The sequence below is a fragment of the Mus caroli genome, chromosome 4, assembly GCF_900094665.2.
Source record: "Mus caroli chromosome 4, CAROLI_EIJ_v1.1, whole genome shotgun sequence".
NCBI classification, from domain to species: domain Eukaryota; kingdom Metazoa; phylum Chordata; class Mammalia; order Rodentia; family Muridae; genus Mus; species Mus caroli.
Window position 1 is genome coordinate 56,311,102 of NC_034573.1, and position 7,581 is coordinate 56,318,682.

The following is a 7,581-nucleotide window of genomic DNA, read 5'->3' on the forward strand; positions in this document are numbered from 1 at the left end:
GGAAAAGATGTCTGTGCTCAGGGCTGGGATGATTCAAATGGAAAACATTCCCACATTGGCTCAGGTGTTTGAGTACTTGGTCCACAATAGGGATTGATGGCCCTGTTTGATATGTTATGGAACCTCCTGGAGGTGTGGCTATGCCAGAGGAGGCGTGTCACTGGGCGTGGGCTTTGAGTGATCATGGCCCCGCCCACTCCCAGTTCTTCCTCTTATCACTGTTTATGCCTGAAGATGTGATCTCTCAGCCTCATGCTCTGGCTGCCGGTTGCCAAGCCGCCTTCACCATTTAAAAAACCCTCCCTCTGGAACTAGAAGCCAAAGCAAGTGACTTCTTCCATAGATTTGTTTTTGATGGTGGTGTTTATCAGAGCAACGGCAGGGTAACTGATATAAAAACCTGACAGGGGATATGGAGGTTTGGTAAAGAAGAGAATCTCAGGGGGGCTACCACTCACAGTTGGCTTTTAGACTGCCTTTTATGGCTTAAAGATTGGTGCTTCCAGGGCTAGACAGATGGTTTAGCTGTTAAGAATATCTATTGTTCTTGCAGAGGACCCAGGTTCTATTTCCAGCATCCACATGGTAACCCACAGTCACCCATAACTCCAGTTGCAAAGAATACAATCTCTTCTTCTGACTGCCATATGGTGCATATGCATACATGTAAGTAAAACACACGTACATATAAAAACAAACAATTTTTAAGAAGATTGCTGCTTCCTTTGGATGGACACAGTTCTATGCTGATGGTATACCTAAACTCCACAAGGATGACTCTCCTGCCAACCAAGAAATCATTTCCTTCTAGTGCAGGGGTTTGACATGCCTTAGAGAGCACTCTCCAGCTCCCAGGGTTAGCCAGACTCTCTCCAGAGCATACCTTCTGTTAGGATGCAGCGGTAAAAGGTACCTCGGTGAGTTGGGACCAAGGTATGTGCCACTGAGAGATTACACTGCACAAAACAGCTATCAGATCTAAGGAAAGGGGGAGCAAAAGGCCAACCTAGAGTGGGGACATGAGAGAGAGATGGACGGAGGAACAGACAGAGAGACCTGGAAACAGAGAGAATGTGGGGGGGGAGTGTCAAGAGGGATCTTTTAAAGGGTGTGCGTGTCACATAGGAAAATATGCAACTTGCAGGGACAATGGAAATGTGCCATGCCTTGTGGCAGAGGCTGATAAGGTAAGCTGCTGGCACTGAGTCTCTAAAAGCCTGGCTGACTGAGAGCCCGATGTACAACTCCTTCTGCCTCACAAAGATGCTCAGACTCTCGTCTGCCCTTTGTATTTTTTATTACTTGTTTATGGGGCTTGGGGTTTGGTTTGGTTTGGGTTTGGTTTGTGTTTGACTGGGATTTGCTTTTGAAATAAGAGTCTTATTCTCTACTTTAGGACAGCCTAGAACTCACTCTGTAGCCTGGTCTGGCCTTGAACTCATAGAAACCTTCCTGCTTCTGAATCCCAAGTGCTAGAACCATAAGCATGAGACATTGCATCCATCTTTGTGCCCTTTGTTCTGTTCATCTGGAGATTTTCACCTCTAATCTTCAAAACACTGAACATTTAAGCCTGAATTCACGGCACTGTCATCTCAATGTTATCCTAATAGCCAGTAAGCAACATGGGAAAAATACTGACAGTCGTAGTCATTTTCCCTATTTGCTAAGTCATCATTTTAGCTGTATTCTTGAAGAACACAGGAAAAGGGCTCCCAGTCAGAGAACAGAGCACTTGTCTCGCTCTCTGTTTGCTCATGGAAGCTTATCCCCAGTTCTGACTCCTGTAGCTGCCCTCAATCTATTAAACATATTTTTAAAAATAATTTATTTTGCCGGGTGGTGGTGGCGCACGCCTTTAATCCCAGCACTTGGGAGGCAGAGGCAGGCGAATTTCTGAGTTCGAGGCCAGCCTGGTCTACCAAGTGAGTTCCAGGACAGCCAGGGCTATACAGAGAAACCCTGTCTCAAAAAACAAAACAAAAAATAATAATAATAATTTATTTTATGTACCTTGTTGTCTGCATGTATGTCTGTGTGCGGGTATCAGATCTTGGCATTACAGACAAGTGTGAGATGCCATGTGGGTTCTGGGAATTGAACCAAGGTCTTCTGGAAGAGCAATCAGTGCTCTTAACGACCGAGCCACCTCTCCAGCCTTTATTCAACAGAATTTATTGAATGTCTAATATGTTGCAAATGACTTCTTCCTCAAGGGGGACAGGTGGGCCATTCTGAAGAGGGTCTACAGTATCACAGGAGAAGAAGTGAAGAACACATAGCAAGTTGTAGAAGCTGTGGTGGAATGTGTGTGAGGTGTCATGGCCGGAAGTGAGGGCAGAGGAGAGAGTGCCAATTCTATTCCAGACTGTTTCTAGAAATTCTTCCTGGAGGATGTAATGTTTAAAGCTTTGCCTGGAGGATGCCAAAATCTCTGATCCACCCTTGACACCCACAGTATTTTTGGTTGCGTGACACCTAGCAAAAGAACCTCGGATCTGCTACCATCTGACATGTTAGGAGTGTAATAGCCAAGTGGTAAAGATTACTTTGGGAACAAACTTACAGTAATATCATCACAAGGCACACACTTCATGTCAGCATTCCTAAGCCTACCTGTACTGAAAAACTTCCTTTGACCAATCTAGTTTCAGACTCGCCAAGGACGTGGGAGCTGTCCACGGTGCTGATCCATCCTTTCTGCATCTGCCTGTGTCCACGTGCTGGGTTTTCAACGTGCTGGGGTTTGAATCTTGGCTGCGCCTCGTAATCTAACTCAATACATCTCCAGTCCATAAACACTTAGAGGATACATCCTAAAAACTAAAATTCTGTGGTATTACTAATATAAAATAGAAGGGAATACACAGAATACTGAAAGAAAAGGAATTAGAAAAAAGGAGGTACTGTAAGAAGTGAGCAAAGTTATAATCTTTTGCTGTGTGGGTCTGGTGTCCCCTGTAGCCTCATGTGTTTGAACATACATATGGCGTCCCATCCAGTCTCAGCCACCATGTCTTCTTCATCATAATGAGACCCGAATTAGCCTCTCCTTCCTGAAATTGCTTTCCTTGGGTGTTTGTCATAGCAGTGAGCAATGAACTAATAGACTATGTGAGTGTACTGGCTGGTTTTGTGTGTCAACTTGACACAGGCTGGAGTTATCACAGAGAAAGGAGCTTCAGTTGGGGAAGTGCCTCCATGAGATCCAGGTGGGGCATTTTCTCAATTAGTGATCCAGGGGGAGGGCCCCTTGTGGGTGGGACCATCTCTGGACTGGTAGTCTTGGGCTCTAAAAGAAAGCAAGCAAGAAAGCCAGTAAAGAACATCCCTCCATGGCTTCTGCATCAGCTCCTGCTTTCTGACCTGCTTGAGTTTCAGTCCTGACTTCCTTTGGTGATAACACCAGTGTGGAAGTGTAAGCTAAACAAACCCTTTCCTCCCCAACTTGCTTCTTGGTCATAATGCTTGTGCAGGAATAGAAACCATGACTAAGACAGTGAGTATATGAAAATTTTATGCAAATATACAAGGTCAGGTAAAAGACACACCCTAGATCTTTAACCAGAGGAGAAAAATGACATCTTCATTATGGTAAAAGACTTGACTATTATGTAACTGAAATGAGTTTCACGTCTGTAAAGGTCCATGGGAGCTCAATAATCTAAAGAAAAGGATTTTACGTGATGTTACAGGATACAACACAGTGCCACCATTTTATTTACTAAACAGCAAGACAGTGGACTGAATTTGTTTTCAGAATTAATAATAAGTTCTTTTTATCATATCTTTCCTGTAGCCACTTAAACAGCTTGAGTACCACTTTCAGGGCTAACCCGGGCCATGGAGCTGTAGAAATTCCAGAAGAGTCTCCTGGACTGTGGGTTCACCCTGCAGGAGAGGAAGGCATAAACCTCTGGGAGCGTCTCCTTCCTTAGCTGAGGTAGGGGAGAGGAGCTCCCCAAGGCAGAGGGTGAGTCATCCCTCTCTGCACGTGAATGAGAGACTCTCCTAAAAGGGAGGAAGAGGAGAAGAGAAATGCTGCTTTCAGAGTTAGCAGATTGGGAGCTTTCCTTCCTGGATTTCCTGATGAATGCCTGAAGCCCAGCTTCACATTCAGATGCAGTCACATCAGGAAACATTCCTCCTCTCCATCCTCTTTCTCCCAAGCTGGAATTGGCTTCTATTTCTTAGTACTCTAGTCCATTACTCCTGTCTTAGTGGGTCACAGTATAGCTGGCCTTGCATGACACTTCAGAGTGAAGCACTGGAAACACAGGACGGCTAGTTTTGCACTTGCACGGTCTGGCACAGTGCAAACCATGTAGCCATTGAGATCTCAGTGTGCCAATGGGGCCCATTGGCTCCCTCACCTTGGTCATCTCCAACCGTGTGACTGGGATAGAGTCAAGGAAAAGTTAGCCACTGCTGAGCTCTGTGCTAGGCTGCTAAGCTCCAGGGTAAATGTGGCAAGAGAGGGCTTTAGACCATATTTTCCCTGCTGTGACTCTATGGACTAGAGAGAAATACAGAAGCCAAGGTGCAATAGAGTCAGGAATAGGATGTGGGTGCAGAGTTGGACCTATCTGGGCCTCAGAGCATCCACATGGGGGCTATTGCTCACTGTAGGATCTATCTGTACATGGGACACTGCATGAGCCAGACAGAGCTCAGTGGGCAGGGCTGTAAAGCTGCACCATCCAGGAAAGCCCCTGTTGCTTCCTAGTGAGCTGCTGAAAGCTGCCAGGGCTTTTGGAGTTTGCTCCTTTGCCAGAATGAATTGCCTGCCCAGGAATCCAGCCATTCTTATGGACACTTCCTGCATTATTGGCCCAACTTCTAACACCTGAGTCCAGTGTCTGATGCTATTCCTTGCCAAGTGTGAATACGTTTCCTATCCATGATCTTCCAATTTCTGTGAAAATTGTTTTAAATGTAGGTGTGACACATCTGCCTGCGGTCCCCTCCTTCACCAATAACTTTGTGAGCTTGGGCTGGTCATTTGTCCTCTGGCCATGGGACCATAGAAGTGAGGGCCATGAATGACTTGCTTACTGCTGAATTCTATTTACTTAGCACTGAACTAGTCATATAAATATACTCCACAGAGTCAGGGTTTGTGTGGTGGATTATATTGATTGTCATCTTGAAAAGACCTAGACTCACCATGAAGACAAAGCTCTGGGTATGCCTGTGAAGGGGTTTCTAGGTAGGGTTAGTCACAGTGCACTCTAACAATGCATCATTCCGTGGGCTGGGGAAAGAGAAAGCAGGCTGAGGGCCAGCATTCTTCTTTCTCTGCTTTCTAGAATGCTGATTCGATATGGCAAGCGGCCTCACACTCCTGCAGTCACGTCTTTCCTGCCATGATGGACTGTATCATCAAACTGTCAATCAGAATAGGCCCTCCCTTCCTTAATTACTCCTGTCCCCTATATTGTAAAAATGAAGGAAGTAACTGATGCCGTTTGGCAGTTTTGATATGAGTAGGGTACTCGGGTGGAGCTTAGTCAGAGGAAGCAGCTCACCAGGCACACATTCTTGGCAGCTAGATCTTGTCTACCTCCCACCCCCAACCTTCATCCTCTACCACCTAGTTCCAACACCATGAAGCTTCGCCCAAGCCTGTGTTAACAAGTAACCATGGATTGTCTGAATCCTCTGAAATGCTGAGCAAATCATTTCTCTCTTTTAGTTTTGTCAGGCATTCTGTCACAGTGATACATGATCTGACACATAAGTGTTCTTTGAGAATATGAATATATCTTGTCTACTCTAAAATGCTATTTTGGACGTGAAAGACACTTATACTCAAAACGGAGTTGGTGCAGCATAAATACCTCCTAATCCTTCTAATGCTGTTTCGTCTTTTCTTTTTTTTCTCTATTAGAGATCATATACCAGAGGTTGTTCGGATGTTCTTAAATTCTGATGATAGGAGAGAGTCATGCTGAGGGAAACAGAGACATGACTCTAGGCTTGACATGGACTTCTGAAAGCTCAAAGGCCACCCCCAGTAGCACCCTTCTTCCAACAAGGCCACACCTCTTAGTCCTTCTAAAGCTTTGAAAGAATTCTACTCCCTGGTGTTTAAGCAGTCAAATAAATGAGCCTATGTGGGCCAATCTTATTCAAATCAGATGCTGTAGAGGCCAGAGAGCCAATTCTGTGACCAGGAGTGAGGAAACCTATTTCCAGAGAGCATCGGTAGTAGTGTGAGCTGAAACAGGCCAAGCCATGAGCTGTGGGGCTCTTCTCCCAGTCCCCTCCTCAGGATTCTCAGAGTCCCCAAGGCCTGAAGTAACAGCTTTCTCCTGAGTCGTTCTGTAGCAGGGCCACAGCTATACTATCCACAGGCATGAGTGTACCTCTCTCCTAAGCAGCGCAACCTTGGCCAAAGCCAGTCACATTCTGTATCTCTTGATATGAAGGAAGAGATGTCCAGTATCACAACTGGGACAAGGACAGTCAGCTGCAGCCCAGGACAGAAGGTCTCATAGCAAGCACTGAGGGTTAGAAACCCCATAGACTGGTCTCTCAAGGCTGTGTGACCCCGATAAGCCATTTAGCCCTTCAGAACATCACCTTTGAGAGGGTCAGTAAGGCGGTACACATACAAAGAGTGTTTCCTTATTAAAGAATTGTGGAGGCAGAGCACCTGAAGAGCAGCTCTGGAGTTAAGAGTGCTTAACTGATTATGTAAATGACCCTGGTTCACTTCTTAGCACTGACACATGACTTCAGTTCCAGGGGATCCAGCACACTTGTCTAGCTTCCATGGGCACCAGGCATACATATGGTACACTCGTGTACACATAAGCGAAACACTCATGCACATAAAAATAAGTAAATCTCTAAAATACGTACATATATATATGTATATATATATATGTATGTATTTGAAGTATATATATATATATATATATATATATATATATATATATATATTTGGAGTCAAGCATAGTGACATATGCCTTCAATCCTAGCACTTGAGAGGCAGAGGCAGGGGAGGCCAGCCTGGTCTACATAGCAAAGTCCAAGCCATCTGGGGCTACCTAATAAAATCCTGTCCTTTAAAAAAAAAATAGATCCTGACTATTTCCTTACCACCTTGTTGTGACACTCTTTTTCAAAAGGAAACTGGTGGAAGAGCACTGTTCTGTGTAGACGTTTATTAAAGCAGTTTATCTAAAACCCCAAGATTATTTATCTCCTCTCACTCAGAGACATTGACTGCAGAGATGTTATTTTCCTCCATCGGCTGGAACTACAGATTTATTCTCTAAAGAAATGTTCTTGTACATTTATGCATAACATTTCCTTTATAGTATTTGTGGTTATTTGATATCCAGAAGTCCATCAATCTGAGCTTTTAAACGTTTAGAAGAGCAGTGTTTGAACTCCAAGACATCTCAGAAGCCAGTTGCTAGAAGCCTGCGTCTGTCAGCAGGGATGTTCAGTTCAGTTCTATCAGAGCTGACTAATCAGGCAGAGCTCACGCTCTCAGTACCTCATCTTCACCCTCCTTGTACCTCAAGCATCACAGCTTCTATAGGTCCATTGGCAGTGGCCAGTGAATAT